A 16815-nucleotide genomic window follows, 5' to 3' on the forward strand; every position below is an offset into this window, starting at 1 on the left:
ATGAATGGGGAGAAAACCCCTGGAAAACTGCATGTCCCATCACAAACACTGTGCAGAGAATCTGAAGTCAATGGGATATTCTAGAAATACCAAGATACCCAGAGTGGTAACAAATCAGGCTCCCCAGGAAAATCAATTAGCAATGCATTTACCTATAAAAGAAAATGAAGAATAAAAATGGCATGTGGGTTGTAGGACAAAGACCAAAGCCCTAAAATGAGCCCAGTCCCAAAAGACGCAGCCTCTGCCCAAAGTTCTACTAAAGGGAACGAGCAGAAAAGCCCACCAGCTCCCACATCCACCCACCTTCCATTTCAGGGCCAGCCATGACGTGAGGTCCAGCCAGGAGAGGAGCTGCACTTTTTCACCACACTGTCTACACCAGGATGTTCAGAACCCTCTAGAACCACAAGGCAAAATAAATCCTTCTTTGTTTAAATTGTTTGCCAAGTGTTCTTGTCAGTAATACAGAAAAAAGCATCCTGAATAGACAAGGAGAAGAGCTCCCATATCGCAATGCCACACCATACCTGGCATGTCCCTTTGCAACCTGGGGCTCTCACAGAGAAGGAAAACAAGACTGGTCTTCAAAGGAGTTAGAGAAAGGATTGAAGAAGCTGATGGGGCTTAAAACCCCGTAAGAAAAACAATACCAACCAACCAGAGCTCCCAATGACTAAACCACTATCCAAAGAGTACACATGGACAGACCCATGGCTCCAGGTGCATGTGTAGCAGAGGATGGCCTTGTTGGGCACCAATGGGAGGAGCAGCCCTTGGTCCTACCAAGGCTGGACCCCCAGTGTAGGGGAATGTCAGGGTGGGAAGAGGGAGTGGTTGGGGAGGGGAACACCCTCATAGAAAAAGGGGGAGTGGGATGGGATAGGGAGCTTACGGACAGGAAATCAGTTAGGGAATAACATTTGAAATGTAAATAAAAATATCCATTTTTTTTAAAAAGGGGGGCAGGAAGGCAGCATGAAGGCGTTGGGGGCCCTGTTATGAGGTACATGAACTGCTTTTGGCTCTCCGAGCGGCACCATGGTGGTTGGCAAGAACAAGCCCCTGACGAAAGGTGGCAAGAAGGGAGCTAAAAAGAAAGGGGTTGATCCATTCTAAGAAAGTCTGGTCCGCTGTGAAAGCTCCAGCAATGTTCAATATTAGGAACATCGGGGAAACACCAGTCACAAGGACTCAAGGGACCAAAACTGCATCTGATGGCCTCGAGGGTCATGTGTTTGAGGTGAGCCTTACCAATCTACAGAATCATGCAGCTGCATTTAGAAAATTCAAGCTAATTACTGAGGACGTTCAGGCCGAAAACTGTCTGACTAACTTCCATGGCATGGATCTTACTGGGGACAAAATGTGCTCCATAGTCAAAAAGTGGCAGACCACCATGATTGGAGCTCATGCTGATGTCAAGATAACCGACGGGTACTTGCTCTGACTCTTCTGTGTTGGTGTCACTAAAAAAAGCAACAACCAGATAAGACGGCCTTTGTGCAGCACCAGCAGGTCCGCCAGATGTGGAAGATGATGGAAATGATGACCCAAGAAGTGCAGACAAACGGCTTGAAGGAGGTACTTAGTAAACTGATTGCAGACAGCATTGGGAAAGACATAGAGAAGACGTGCCAGTCCATTTATCATCTCCATGATGTCTTTGTTAGAGAAGTAAAAATGGTGAAGGAACCCAGGTTTGAGTTGGGAAAACTCACGGAGCTCCGTGGTGAAAGCCTAGTTCTAGCAGAACAACTGGTGATGGGGCAGGAGCTAAAGTTGAACAGGATGGTGAACATAAACCACCAGTCCAAGAACCAGGCCTAAGATCCAGAGTTTTATTAGTGACAAATAAAAAGTCCTATTTCTGGGGGAAAGGGAGTTATGTGGACCAATCCCAGTGCTCTGACTACCTTGCTACATGGCTTCCAGAGAGTAAGATAATGTCTCAGGTCCTAGATTTCTGTTTACATTATAGTTTTCTGTGGGTAAAAAAGTGAAGAGACCCCTGGCTTGTGAATTGGCAAAACAGTTACTATTCACTGGGATCATGTGTTTCATATGTGTAAGGGTGGCAGGGCAGCGTTATTCCGTTGTCTGATACATACACCATTAGTAACTGCTGAGTATTTACTACTTCTAGAACAAAAGAAGCCTGGGTTTGGGAACACAGTATGAAGAAACAGCACTTCAGAAAGCAGAGACTGACAGAAAATGGCACATATACACCTCAATTCAACCTACAGTAACAGATTCAGTTAAATTAGATGTGTTATTTCAGAAATCAGCTTTAGTCTAGTAAAACCTTACATCAGGAATGATATACCTTTTAATTATTTATCTAAAAAGACAACGAGAAGCTAAGGAAGTTGAGGTTTAAAATATAGTTGACTCTGAATCTTATAAATATTATTAATAAATATAATGGTATTTAATTTTATGATTAACTTCAAATGTTAAAGTTTGATATTTAATTTGTCATTGATTTCCATTAGATATGATTTAGAAAAACATTTAGAAAAAATTTCACTATTGTAAGTTAACAAGTCTCAAAATATTTTAGAGATGAATAAATGAATTTTTGAAGGCAAACCAAAACACTGGCAGAGTAACTGGGCATAGGCATATGATTATGTTCAAGTGTAACTCATTTGTTCAGTTATTGACCATTTACTGTCTATCTACATACCTATCAGGAGCCAGAAAGCAGGCATAAAGTCCTAGAGATAACAGTTTGTCATACAGGACTTCAAGTGCAATGGCAAAACCAAAAAAAAATCAGGAAGTCAGTGAGTAGCACTGAGTGCAAAGGTACGGAATAGCACAGGGCCAAGAGAGAGGACACAGGGCAGGACACTGACTTATGGGAAGGGGCAGGAGCAAGGCCTGCCTTTCTCAGATCCTGCTGGGCAGGACCTGTGGATAAATGAACTGTAGCTGTAGTCTGATTCATCTTTCACGGTGTTCCACTTGAAATGACCTAAACTACAGTCCCCAGTTGTTGCATGAAATATAAAAAAAGGGCACCATCCCACGCTAATGCCAGCTACTCTCTGGCCCGGGGCAGCCTCCACGGCTAGCCCCATGCAGCGATCACCCATCTCCAAGCTCTCTTGTTGTGGATTCTACTCACATCCAGCCCCTGCGGTTAGCTGTCAAAATCCCCGTAACCCAGTAAAATCAAAACTCTAGAGGCTCGTAATTTATCAATCAGATTTATATCAATAAATTCTCACCCCACAAAACGTCCACACAATGAAATCAGAGCCAATTGATATAAACTGCCCACCTAGATAAGACAAATTGTCCTGTAATTATCCATCCCTTATAAGATATTCATAGCTTCCTGTGGCTATTTAAGTGGAATCTGGATCATCCTTCTCTTCCTCCATCTTCCTTCCTTCTCTGTCTCTCTGTATTCTCTGTACTTGTCTCTAAAATTCTGGCCCGCCTTCCTTTTCCACTGGCCAAGCACAGGTTCTCTCCTTATCATGTGCCTGCCCTCATCTGCATACACACAGCAATCTACACCCAGTGATATATTAACAATCCCTCCACCACTCTGTGGTTCTGAGTAAAAATTATTTACTGTGGACTGGGAAGATGGATCAGTTAGTAGAGTGTTTGCCATGAGGACCTGAGCTTGATTCCCAGGACCTACATAGAAAGTCAAGCGTACCTCTGTGACAGCCTGTCCAGTGAACTCCAGGCCTGTAAGAGACCCTGTCTCACAAAACAAGGTAGACAACAGAGTCGACAGTGGCTACTGACCTCTGACCTACACTCCACTGTGCGCGCACATACACACACACACACACACACACACACACACACACACACACACACACACCTGAACACATTTATCCTCTCACACACAGATTGTATGCTGTCCTCTACTTAGTCCTAGAGCTTTCCCCAGGAAGGTGAGGGTGGATAGGCTGTCTTGTCTCTGCTTTCCAGCCATCTCGTCAGGTTATCGGGTGTTGAGTCTCATTATTTCATGTAGTACAGACATTAAGAATATGGAATGCAAAAGAAGTGGTGGAGACTGTTTTGAGAACCAGACTCTGACCCGGAGTCTATGGCTTTCTCCATACCATCGTGTGTTTGCTCTCATGTGTACTATAAGGCAAGGGAGGAAGGAGTCCAGACAGTTTTGTGGAGGAGTAGTCCAATATGAGTGGGGAAGGCCGAGAGGGAAAGGGATGGATATGACCAAAGCACCATCATATGTATGTATAAACTGGGATAATTAATGCCCTTAAGGAAACCCATTATATACCAGCAAAATTCTATATGAAGGGCTCCATGATGACTAAAACCAAAATGAACCCCATGGTTTTGCCTTCATGCCACCTACTGGCAGAAGAAGGAGACTTACTTCTCCATTCCCCCTACAGATGATCTTAGCTAAAGCTATGTTGGTAAGGTGTGGGAAGTGACTATTTTAGGACTCAAGTAGACCTTGAAAGACTTAGAGGTGTGGATCCTTCTCATCTGGATGCTCAGGCATTCCCATAAAAGCAAGGCTAACTCATACGCATCAGGAGAGGGCAACACGAGATGGACAGAGTCATTTTATGTTAGGGATAAGACACAGTAACAAGCTAATGAAAAGAGCAATCCCCGTGGACTGCATGGTGGGGGGCAACCTTACAAAGATATGGATCATGAAAGACAGAAGTATTGGGTGGATATTTCTCCGTGGAAAAGAATAAAAACGCAACATGAGCTCCCTGGGACTGTGGTGTCAGAGTCCTAAACTCACATCGAGTGACTGGCAGTGGTCCCCAGCAGGGATCCCCAAAGGGTGATTCCACTTTACAAACACAGCTTTTGGCTCCATTCTGAGTGCAGAAAGAGGTGGGGTGACTGCATCTGTTGTTCATTTAGATGCTACCTGCCAATGACAACCTTCTGCCCAGCACCACCCACAGGAAACAGACTGATACGTAACAGTCCAAAAAGTAAACCGGTGACGCCTGTAAACTTGCCAAGGTAATCTGAGAGCACGAGCTGGGTTTATTAAAACATTAGAAGAATCAGACCAAAGAACTTATTAAACACACCAGGCCAACAAAGAGTGAAGCACTCTCATCTAGACCCTGTTTGGAGGACATGGCCCTGTGAGGACCACACTGACCTGTCACTGGATCATCCACCAAGGGGTGGACAGGATGAGAACACCTGCCTTTGGTGCCTCAATCCAGCTGGGTTCTCCATTGCTGGACACTGGCCTATTCAAATTTCTGTCTGTCCATGGACTGGTTTTAGGTGCACATACAATAAGGCAAACTAGGTCTTCTTCGTGGACTTTTAAGGGGAAATACCCATTTGCCATCTGATGTCTATGTATGAATCAGCATATTGAACTCAGGCAATGACGCTTGGCAGGAAATGCTTCTACATGCTGTGTTGTCTAGCTGGCCTTCACTGATAAAATGTAATAGCATTCATCCACGTTTTAAATTATCCTGTGCTGTAATCCTGGAGACTTCCTCCTTCCTGGATGGCCACACTCCGTGGTCTGACTAACTTTTGAGCAGGGGAAGGAGCAGAGGAAAGTGAAGTGGGAGAAGGATGACAGAGGAAAGTAGAGCCTTAGGGACCAGAAGCAGATCACCAAGGAAGAACGCAAAGGGAAATAGAGCACTGAGAACTAGGTACCTGTTAACAAGCTCCGTGCAGCCACTGGGTGGGTCTGTGTACCCTCAGACCCCCACAGACAGTGTTCTATGAAGTCGGCTTTCAATGGTGCTGCTCACATCATGCCCACATTGCCAGCTACTGGGAACTGGCAGCTTCGATAAATGCTGACAATCTCTTAGCGATCAGGAGACAGCTGTGCAAGCAGCTGCAGGACTCACGTGCTGTGTCTGGAACCCGGTAAGGTCAAGGGAGGCGGGGCTTACTCTGCCTGAGGAATACTGGGAGGGGCTATAAAAGAGTTGGATTTTGAATTGATGAATATTAAGATTTATGGAGTTGGTGCAAATGTGATAGGAAGCAGACAAAGCTGAGGGCTGGGGAGATGGATCTATAGATAAAGTGCTTGCTGGGTAAGTGTCAGGAGCGGAGTTCTGATCCCTACAACCCACATAAAAGTGGATGCAGTTACACAATCTGTAATCCCATAACTTCTATATGTAAAGTGGGGTGTAGACAAGAGAATCCAGGAAGCTTCAAGGCCAGCTAGCTTGTCATAAGAAATGGTGAACAGGAGACCCTGTCTCAAAGGTGGAAGGCAAGGACCTAGACACGAGGTTGTTCTCTGATGTGTGCGCACCAACACTCCTGCATAAGAACACACACACACACACACACACACACACACACACACACACACATAAACACCCATCATATATACATACATAAGAATTTAAAAGCTGAGATGCAATAGAGGCATTTAAATGCTAATTCTCTGCATCAGCTTGAGTCAAACAGTTCTTTGAGACACAGCTTGATTATGTAACCATTTACAGCATTTGCCAACAAGCTTACAACTTATACACTGCACAGTAGGTGCCATGCTAGGAAATAAGCTAGAAATGATAAAGAGAAAGTATATGAAACAATGCGATAAATTCTATAGGATTTAAATAAATAAAGGAATATGTTTGAGGCTTATTTGCCTATATTAAATTACAGATTATTTTCATAATTATCCATTTGACCCCAAGATGGTTAACATATCTAGGAAAAAACAAAATGCGCTCTCTCTCTCTCTCTCTCTCTCTCTCTCTCTCTCTCTCTCTCTCTCTGTTCATGTGTGTGTGTGTATGTGTGTGTGTGTGTGTGTGTGTGTGTTCCTGCTTTATTTAGAATGTGAATGAACTTGGTAGAATGTTAATACATGAGGCGTTACCATTGTACACTTGAGAATAAAATTGCTTCAGGTTGGTGCAGAATAAGCAGAAGGCACAGAAATGGAGAGTGCTCTTGAACTTCAATACAGGGTAGTCAAATACTCAAGAACAGCGTTATTTTCTACTTTGGCCACTAGATGGTCACATCTAGTTGCATATTTCTAGATCATTGTCAAGACTGAACAAGCAACATTGTAACAGAACAAATGCTTAGAGCCCGATGTCTGTATCTGTTAGAAGAGGTAGTGTGGTAGGGCTCCATTGGAAGTAGGACACACCCACTTCAAGGAAAGTGGTAGAGGAAACTCCTTGGTAGATTGAGGAGACCTCCTGTGGGCAACTGGTAGTTTAACCTCCTGAGGGACAAGAAGTGGGGGAGATGGGGCGAGCCTGCGGATCCTATCCAGGAAGAAGTGAGGCTGCGCTTTGCTTATCTGCATAGGATAAGGCAATGGAAACTAAGGCATTTGAAGGCTACTTTATAAAGAAGCTACTTTGTTCCTTTTGTGGGAAACAAAACCTGCTACCTTTTACATTATAGGGTTAAGTAGGGTCAAAAAAAAAACCATTAAACTTTTTAAAGAAGTCAGTTTTCAAAAATGAAAAAATGCTGCTAAGGTCAGCACTTCTTTTAACATCAAAGCTGCCCTCTGTGCTCAAAACTGCATCCGGGCCAGCAACTGTGTCACTTCAAATTAGCCAATGAGAGGTGGAGATCTGACCACTTTGAACAAGGCACAGGATCCTTTTATGTTAGGATTAAAAATACAGCAGGACCCTGGCTGGGTGTGCTTGCCTGCTTGATAAAGTACCCATCTGAAGAAATAAAACTGTGTTTGCTTTGGAAAAAAATACCCTTTGGATCATATGATCATTTTAGTGAGGCCCCGGTCCTGTTTCTTACAATTAGCAGCCTTTACTCATATTTGAACATTAAGGAGTAGAGGTCTGTTTAATATTTGAAAACACCTGATTGATATTTTAAACAAGGTTGCCACTCTCTGATACTTCATTAGGATGTCTATTTGTTGGGCAAGCTTCCACACCCCTTTCACCAACAGTTAATTAGTTCATTCTAACCCACTAACACAGAGAAGCAGACTACCCAGAGTGTGTCAGGGTTGGTTCTGAGCAGCTCCTGGATGATTTCAGTTAATCCTCTCAACACTGTGATACATAGAAAGTACCGTTACCATTGTCATTAACTGAGCCAGTGTTCAAGCCACAGAGCTTGTTTCAAAGTCCAAGCTTGGGACTCATCAACATTTCCCTGCAAGTAAAGTAGGGTGTTCAGAAAGGAGACTTTATCCGCTCGCTGCTGACTGTATGCATTCCATCACCATGCTTAGCTGCGGTATTCAAGTCATTTGGTAAACTTAGGATTTTCCAAGCTGTTGGAATGCTGTTTCCATTTAAGCAATAATTCTCCAAAACACCAATATGGCAGTTGTTTGATTTATCTTACTTAGGTTAAAAAATGTTCTAATGAATGACCTCCTCTTTCATATCTACTTCCTACTGTCTCTCAATTTCCGTTTTCAACTATTTCTTCTAAAACACAAATCTTTCTGGACAGTACTCAAGATCCAGTTCCAAAACCAAGGAAGAATAGCATAAAAGCTAGAACTCTTTAAAGTGTGTTTTTAAAAGTTTGCTTTAAAAAATTAGAAGCTGAAAGGATGGCTCAGTGGTAGAGTCACTGTCGCAGAGGACTCAGGTTTCGATCCCAGCACCCACCTCGTGGCTCACAGCTATCTATAACTTCTATTCCAGGGGATCAGACATCAGTGTTTTCGGTTTCTTTTTTTTTTTTTAAACCTCTCTGGGTACCAGGTACATACATGGTATGCACGCATATGTGTAGGCAAAATCTCATCCAAATAAAATTTTTCAAAACTATTCTTGGTACCTTAAGCATACATATCGTTCACTGCCAGACAGAAGCAGCCACTCTGTGACTGTAGTGACTCATAATAAGCTGCCTTATTGAAGCCATCGAGTCCCCAAAAGAGAGTCACTTGGCTGGCAGTGTTCATGCTTTGGTCTCTGACTCTATTCTCATAGTTCAAACATCTGCTGCTGTTTCCGGTCTTGTTCATGCTGCTCCTCACTAGTATTGCCTGTGTTTTTGTCCATTAAATATGGTAATTTTTTTAAAGGAAGGAGGGATAATTGTTGCTGCAGCTGGTAAAACACTGGGCATGGACACCCTAGACACCCTGTGGTTGCTTGGAAGACACCCACTAGTTCTCTTTCCATGACCTCACCCCATATTTAGGTCTTCCAATACCAGCTCTCATTGGTCTTCACTCCTTTGACTTCCAGCTCACTCTTTCTCTACAGCCGGACGCGGACAGACACCCCTTGTTTTAGGCTGTTTACCTTGACCCCGAGTTGGCAGTCTTTTAGCTCTTTTCTCCTTCCTTCCAGGTAATTGCTGATCCCTGCAACTGTATAGCCCCATTACATCCCTCTCCATGCTTACTCCTGCTTCCCAGAGGACACTCAAGGAACTCAAGGTGGACAATGTGCTGACTGTGTGACTAGCCTGAGGTCACAGGATCTTGCTTAAAATAAAACCCAGATCATCTGGCTGCTGATCAGGGCCTTTTCTGGATTGTTTTTCCTAGAAAGATGTCCAAAGAAAGTTGTCTGTGATCAAGAGGGAAGCTTGAGGTCATTTTAAATCCATGAACTCTAGTGAATGAGCTATGGAATGGTGTTAGGGTGCCCTTCCTAGTGCAATGAGGCTAGTTTCTAAGTACACTCCAGCATGCCAGATTAATAATTTGGCACCAAGGGAACAAAATGTAAGATAAAGCAAATGAGCAAATTAAAAAATATTAGGGAAGCTTTAAGGTGTTGGTTTTTTGTGCCTAACAGCACAAAAAGAAGTTGAAAGCCTAAGGAATCTGAGAAGTACCTAATTATATTTCCATTCAGTCACTTTATAATTTATAAAACTCTACAGAGATCCAGGGTATACAGCAGATGGTAGCAACACTATTTTAAGTGACTTTATATTATGATGCTATGACTCAACTAGAGAATATCCATCCAGCCTAAGGGACCAGGGTATTTTTCTAAGAATGAAAAACTGAAGAAGTGTGTTCGGGTAAGTAATTAATCAGCTAGAAAATGTAAGCTACCCAGGATCTTAAGAGGAGAATGGGGAAAGAAGATAAGAAGCCTGTGGGATGCGTTAAAGGAAGACATTGATTCATGGCTGGAAAGTAATACTCAGGAACAAAATGTCTAGAGCTTAAAGCATTAATTTATCAGGTGGCTATGTGAGAAGTTTAAGGCAAAATCCATCTTGGTGACCAGGATGGGGGATTGGGATACACAAGAAAATCATTTCCTCCAAAGTCCTAGTCATACTGAGTCCCCAGTGGCCAAAGCAGGAAGACAAAGAGAACTGGAGTCTAGAGGGAGCGTTATAATTGTTTTGTCCAAGGGCACAAAGCAAGACTAGAAGGTGTCAGAGCAAGGATGGTTTCAGAACCACTCAAGCTTTCAAAGTTCCCTTGCTCACTGCCAAGGGAGGATTTATCTTTCCTTTTCCACGAACACTAAGTCCCTTAGGTCAGAACAGTAGCGCCGTCCGTAACTGTCCTTCCACCCACAAGCTAATCAAATAGCCACTGTGTATTTCCCAGGAGGCTATCTTAACTGCTGATTCCAATGCTCAGCCCACGAAAACACAAATTGAGTGTGAATCGCTTCCTGTGGTGATTCTGACTTTCAGACCAGCTGACCCAGGTTGGTTTGGATAAATGCCGAATCTCCATTAGTGTAATCTCACAGAGGTTTTGTTTTCGTTTTATTGTTGTTGTTCATTTTCCAAGATTTTTACCACAGGCCCGCTCGTTAGGCAGATATACTAGGGTACAGAATCTTTGTGTATCACCCCTATACCAAAATGCACTGCAGACCTTTGACTGTGCTACCTGCCCCCTGACCATCTCCATACCCATTATTTTCTACTCAAGCCCCTGAATTGTTCCCAGCAGTTGTCACACTTGCAGCAGAGCAACACCACCAAGACCTTTGTCTGGGCAGTGTGCTCACAGGAAAACTACTTAAGGAGCTTAGCATGCTATGGGATGGTGTTCAAGAAGTTTCCATATGCGCAGCAGGCCAACAGTTGTTTTCTTTCCTCATCAGGTCATATTATTTTGCTTACCTCTGGATTTGGTGGAAGTAGGGTTCTTTCATCCTAAGACTCTATATCTTTAAAAATGAACATGTATTTTTCAGTAGAAACACATACATACATGGGCAAACACACACACACACCCCTAACATCTATTTTTCTATCAATCTGGAAGATAGACTCAAGCGGGTATAATTTAATGGACAGTTGGGGATGGCAACCGCCAGCTGCTGGGAAATGATTCAGAAAGAAGGTGAATGTCTTTGAATGAGGAATGCGATGGCCAGTCAAGGAAGCTCTGTATTTCTCATGCATCTGTGTAGTAGTGAGTTCAGTTTGGCAGTCTCATGGGCGAAGTAATAGGGTTATAGAATGAACGCTGCCTTGGTAAGCAGCAGTGAGGCTCACTGTGCCGTGGTCTCCAGTACTTGGTCTTTGGCAATGTGGGATATTGGAAACAACAGCTGGGAGGGGTGAGTGTCAAGGTCCTTGGGAACCACCAGAGTTAAAATAAGGGGGTAAAGACATTGTTCAAAGGTGTTGGATACTGGTCATGAATGGAGGCTGCAGGGGCATGGTGTGTGGGAGGTCAGTGTTGGACAAGATGAAGAAATACAGAGGCCATAAAGAACTGAGTTGTGGAGGCTATCATCCTCCTGGCAGGAACCTTGCTGGAGATATAGACTACAGTGAGACGAACTTTTGGGATAAGGATCTGCAGGGTGTGGATCCTGAATGGTTTGTCAGTGGTTTGTTTCTATGTTGCTTTCTCTTTCGGTTTTACACTGTGGACTTTTGAATCTCTTGCAGTTTCCTATTCATCTGAGGATGGTGAAAGGAGACACTTTAATACTAAGGTCAGTTTTGTATCGTCCTCTTTTTTGTGTGACTTTGAATGGGTCAATAGCCAGAAGCTTTTATTTTCTTAACTATTAATAATACAGGGTAATAATACCATCTAAGTATCCACAGAACTAAACTAAAAATTGAGTTCATTAGTATTCACAAAACATTTATAATGCCACCTGGCCAATAGTATATAAAACAGTGTGTCAGAGCTAGATATTATAATTCATGTAGCTTTATTTTACATATATCAGCATGCTTTAAGACAATTGCTAGTAATGTAATAGAAGCAAATGCACAAAATGTGAATGCTTCAATACACTTTACCAAAACTGCCACAAAAAAATTAAATTCCCAGTAACATATCCGTTATTCATGTTAGTCCCTCTTTATGTGACACAGTATATAACATGGCTTTGTTCAATGATCTCTGTGAGTCTATTAATCCTGAATGCTAGAGAGGTGCCTGGTGATTTCTTTTAAAGAACTTCTCATCAGTTTCCCTTGTACCATTAAAGCTAAGTCTGTCAGTATAGTTTCATGAATGGACATATTCGACAGTAAAGCATTAGTTTACTAACCAATGCAATGTCAACGCTGAAATTCCCTTTGACTTTTACATTTCTCTCCTGTACTACTTCTGTGCCATACTTCTTTCTCCACTAAAGAAAAAGTAAATTAAATAGATTGTGATATGCAACTGGAAGTCCAAAGTAGCAGACTCCAGGCACAGGTGCTGACAGAAAAGAATTTTGAGCTCCCCAGTCTGGCTCTGCAATAATGCCATCAGAATAGTGTGTCTCCTTCTAATCACAGGCTGGGTTCAGTGCAAACCTATTCTGGGACAATTACAAAGGTCCTGGCCATCTCTGCCTCAAATCCTTGAGCTTTCACAAGCCTATGGAGGGATACACTTAGGAATCCTAACAGTCCAGAACTACTGGAAGGGTAGGAGCTCCATTTCAAGTCAAACAAGACTTTGTTTCTACCCTGTTTCTGAATACTTTCCCTTGAATCAGCCCATATTAGTCCTCTCCATCCTTGAGGTCCAGGCCAACTACCTTTCCATTTGTGAAGCATTCCTAGATCTGCCTATGAGTAACTTCCCTGTGCAGTCATTGGTCTATGCCTGAGTTCTCCAGTCATTTGTGCAGCCTGTCATATTCTTACAATATAATGTATTAGCTAACTATAGATCCGTGTCAGTCCCAGTAGACCCTGAGCTGTACTGCTTACCTTTCGGTGATGCTGGGAGGTAACGAACAGTCTGTCTTATCCCACGTAGAAACACAAATGCTTATCATCACAGACTTGCTTTTAAAAAGTAACTAATATATGGAGGGGATGAAAACAGTTCCTCGAATGTACGAAGTTCCTTGTGCCTCTGGACTAGATCTGATACTTCTCTGAATTCTGGAGCATTTCTTAGTCACAGCATGTAAGCTATGGCATCAGATGGGCAGAGTTCATTTGAAGCACATTTCTGCCCTGCTCCTACTTACCAGCTTTGTGATGTATTCCTTGCCTTCAAAGTATCTGTTCTCTTTTCTGCAAAATGAAGCCAATAAAAGCACCTAACCTGGGTGGTTAATGGGGATTAAACAAAAGATAACAAGAACTTGCAGGAGTGCCTGGGAAAAGTGCCCAGTGTTGGTTTTCATCCCTCTGTATTCATAAAATTTGGTCCAGAAACTGGGATAAGAAGTGCTCAACAAGTGATGGTTGTGTGGGAACGTCTGCACCGCACTGTGGAACCATCTCAAGGGTCTTCTCTGTGTTAATAAGCACTTCACCACGATTAAGCAGTTCTTACTGTTGACATCTGCAGCACGGTCTCAACATCTGCTAAACCCCTGGTTGAGTGTCAAAGTAACTTCAATTCCATTGTGAGCCACTCCCTCAGTTGTTCCGTTGGCTCCATGCTCTCTCAGAGAGCATTTCAAAATATGCTATTTTTATGTTAGTTTGGGGTAGTTTTTTTTTTTTTCTGTAGCAAATGAAAAGGTCCTCCTTTTGAATTGTCTTGGAATTATTCTATTTCTTGGAGATATTTTTAAAAATCTATGAAATTTCTTATAACTGACAAAAAAAATGAGGAGTGTTAACTGATTCTGAATTGTTTGCATGATCCTAGATCTCCAGAAGGAAGGCGGCCATCGACATGACAGGAGAGAGATGCGTGAGTACAAGCAGTATTGAGATGAATGAAGCAGCTCAGCGCAGGGACTAGAATTACTGTGTATAATGACATGGTACAAAGAACAAGTGACCTAGTTAGAAATCCCGAGGACAACAGGGAGACATCAGAGCACAGAGAAATGAGCTTCCCCATGAACATTCAGGGTATTTAGCTGGTTTGAGCGTCTCAATCGTGGGAGCACTGATGTCTGTCTGGGTGACTCCCTGTTGAAAGGGAGCTGTCATGAGTTCATCTGAGGTAAATACCCTCATGTCAGTCTCACTGCATGCTGTGTAGCCTCCCCTGCCCTTTCCTCTTCCCTGTTTTGACAACAAAGGCTCCCAACAGTCCCCGATGCCTTCTAGAGGGCAGATGTCTTGGTTTGAGAACCACTGCCCTAATGACAGAAAATTAATAAAAGTACTAATGGAACATCTTTTTTTTTTTTTTTTTTTTTAATGGAACATCTTAAAAGTAAAGCGTGTGCCATTCGGAAATGCTCTTACTGGTCCGTTCTAGGCTGGTTCTAAAAGGAAAATTCATAATTACTAATTGTCTAAAAATAAGATCCTTAGGTCTTTAGCAAGACATTCTGCAGTATTTCTTCCTTAGCATGTAAAACGCTTGAAACTTATTTACAAGGTTTAGTTATAAGTTTATAAATATAATAATGCTTACAAACAATATTCTAACTCAGCAATTATAAATATGAGATGAATAAGGGGACAAGTAAATCTCAAAAGACAGACTCGGGTCTTTAATTATATGCCATACAGCAAAAATAAGTGAAATTGTGGTGCACACCTATACCCTTAGAATTGGGAGGTGGAGAGTCACAAGTTCAAGATTATCTTTGGCTACACAGCAAGTTCAAGGTCAGTTTAAGCTATAAAACTCTGCCTCAAAGAGGCAAAACCAAGTAACACCCTGGTATGAATCCCCCAGTGCAGATGTCTTGAAGATGCTATGTCCTTCTGACTGAACTACAAACACCTACCTTCCCGCCACTTGTCAATCAAACATACCCCTTGCCATTCTTCTTGTGGGTATGCTTCGATAAGTAGTCATAAGGAAGCGTATAAAGGATTAAACATGTGCACAAAGTAAATGCTAAATTGACAGGACAACTGTAGGAATAATTAATGTAAAGCCCTTGACAGCAACAGCAGGATAAATAAGTTGCCCATGTGAACATAATTAACTTCCTCGCCCTTTCAACCCTGATTAGTCTGCTTTAATTGCACAAATTTTAATGTTAGAAAGTTAACTTCTCAGTGCCATCACTCCAGGTGGTGTCCAGGCACACTACTTAGGTCTCAGGACTCGTTATTAAATGCATATAGACTTGCCCTTCCTTACCTTACAGTGGTACCCTGAAGAAACTAGTCATTGTCCTATGCACACTGTAGTAAACTGCTGTCCTACTACCCACAAAACAGCCGAGTGACCCATGATATGCATGGGGCACATTTTACACAGAGGTAGAGATAGTGTCCCCCTGTTAAAGCATGAATGCATTCTTTCACTGATTAGAAAGAAACAACAGCTCATTCTAACAAAGGTTAGTAAGGGAGCTGAAGACGTGGCTAGGCTGGAGAATGCCTGCCTAATACTCAAGATACCCTGGGTTCAATCTCCAGCACCCCAAAATTAGGTGTGGGTACACACCCGCAATTGCAAAGGAGGATAAGTTCTTTTGAAATCCAAGGTCATACTTACTGAATTCAAAGGCAGCCTAAATATATAAAATCTTGTCTCAAGAAAACAAAAACAGTAATAATAAAAGTTATAAAGACTGGCGAGACGGTTCAGTGGATAAGGGACGTGCTGACCAGCCCAAGGACCTGATCTGAATCCCTGCAAACTTTATAGTGGAAGGATAGACAGACCAGAAGCCCTGACTTCAACAAGTACACTCACTGTAGCAGCCCTGACCCCAAATGAATATATAAATGCAAATTAAAGTGAAGTGCTGACATAAAGGCCAACAGGAAAGGACTTCAACTAGATCAACCACGGAGGCAAATAAAACTGATCATAAACTTTAGTTTTGGTACTTTTGGTTTCTGTTGGTTGGCTGTTTATATTTGCACCTCCCTCAACACTCAGGGCCTTGTGCTTTGAACTCAGTCTCTTATACTTCTTCTTCTCCACACAGCACACAGAGCAGCTGAAGATTAGATGGGACACATTTCAGCAACTGTTGATTGATCCAGCTTTTAGTCTTTAAGCAGCCTGTTCCCAACTATGTAACTCAAAGCTTTGGGGAAAAGTTTGAATGTTTGTACAAATGGTCACTCTAAAACGAAAAGCTTACAAAATAAAATTGGGGGGGAAAGGTCCTGTATCACAAGCCAGAGGGTCGATTTCAGTTTTCAGAGGAAAGGTGAGGGGTGGTGAGTAGAAAATGTCATATATGCTTGTTAACGGGAAGCCACCTTACCTTAGAGCAAGTGTTCCAGCAGGCTTCTCAGGTAGAGAACATGCCCTGTTTGCTTTCAAATATTTAACAATCAAACTGACTGGCACCATAAATAGCAAGTGTTTAGCTGATGTTTTGCACTAAATCACTTTGGCTCACTGAAGCAGAAGGAAGGACGTACCAGCCTGTGAATGCAGTCCCTAGGTGTAGTCCTTGGCAACAGACTCCCTGTAACCGCTCAGTGGACACCAGTAAACTGACTTCATGCTCTCAGGCTGAGGTCTCCACAGTAATGTAAGGACTTTAGTTTGGATCACTATGTAATTCTCATCCTCTATCTCTT

At 42.6% G+C, this 16815-nt stretch overlaps 1 protein-coding gene and 1 pseudogene across 1 annotated transcript in view; one reads left to right on the top strand and one right to left on the bottom strand.

The window, feature by feature from the left end:
• Positions 1–16815, bottom strand: part of Opn3 (opsin 3) — a 30348-nt gene that overhangs the window by 3201 nt on the left and 10332 nt on the right. The window lies entirely within an intron of this gene.
• LOC116911532 lies at positions 1042–2003 on the top strand (annotated as a pseudogene).

The sequence above is a fragment of the Rattus rattus genome, chromosome 10, assembly GCF_011064425.1.
Source record: "Rattus rattus isolate New Zealand chromosome 10, Rrattus_CSIRO_v1, whole genome shotgun sequence".
NCBI classification, from domain to species: Eukaryota; Metazoa; Chordata; class Mammalia; order Rodentia; family Muridae; genus Rattus; species Rattus rattus.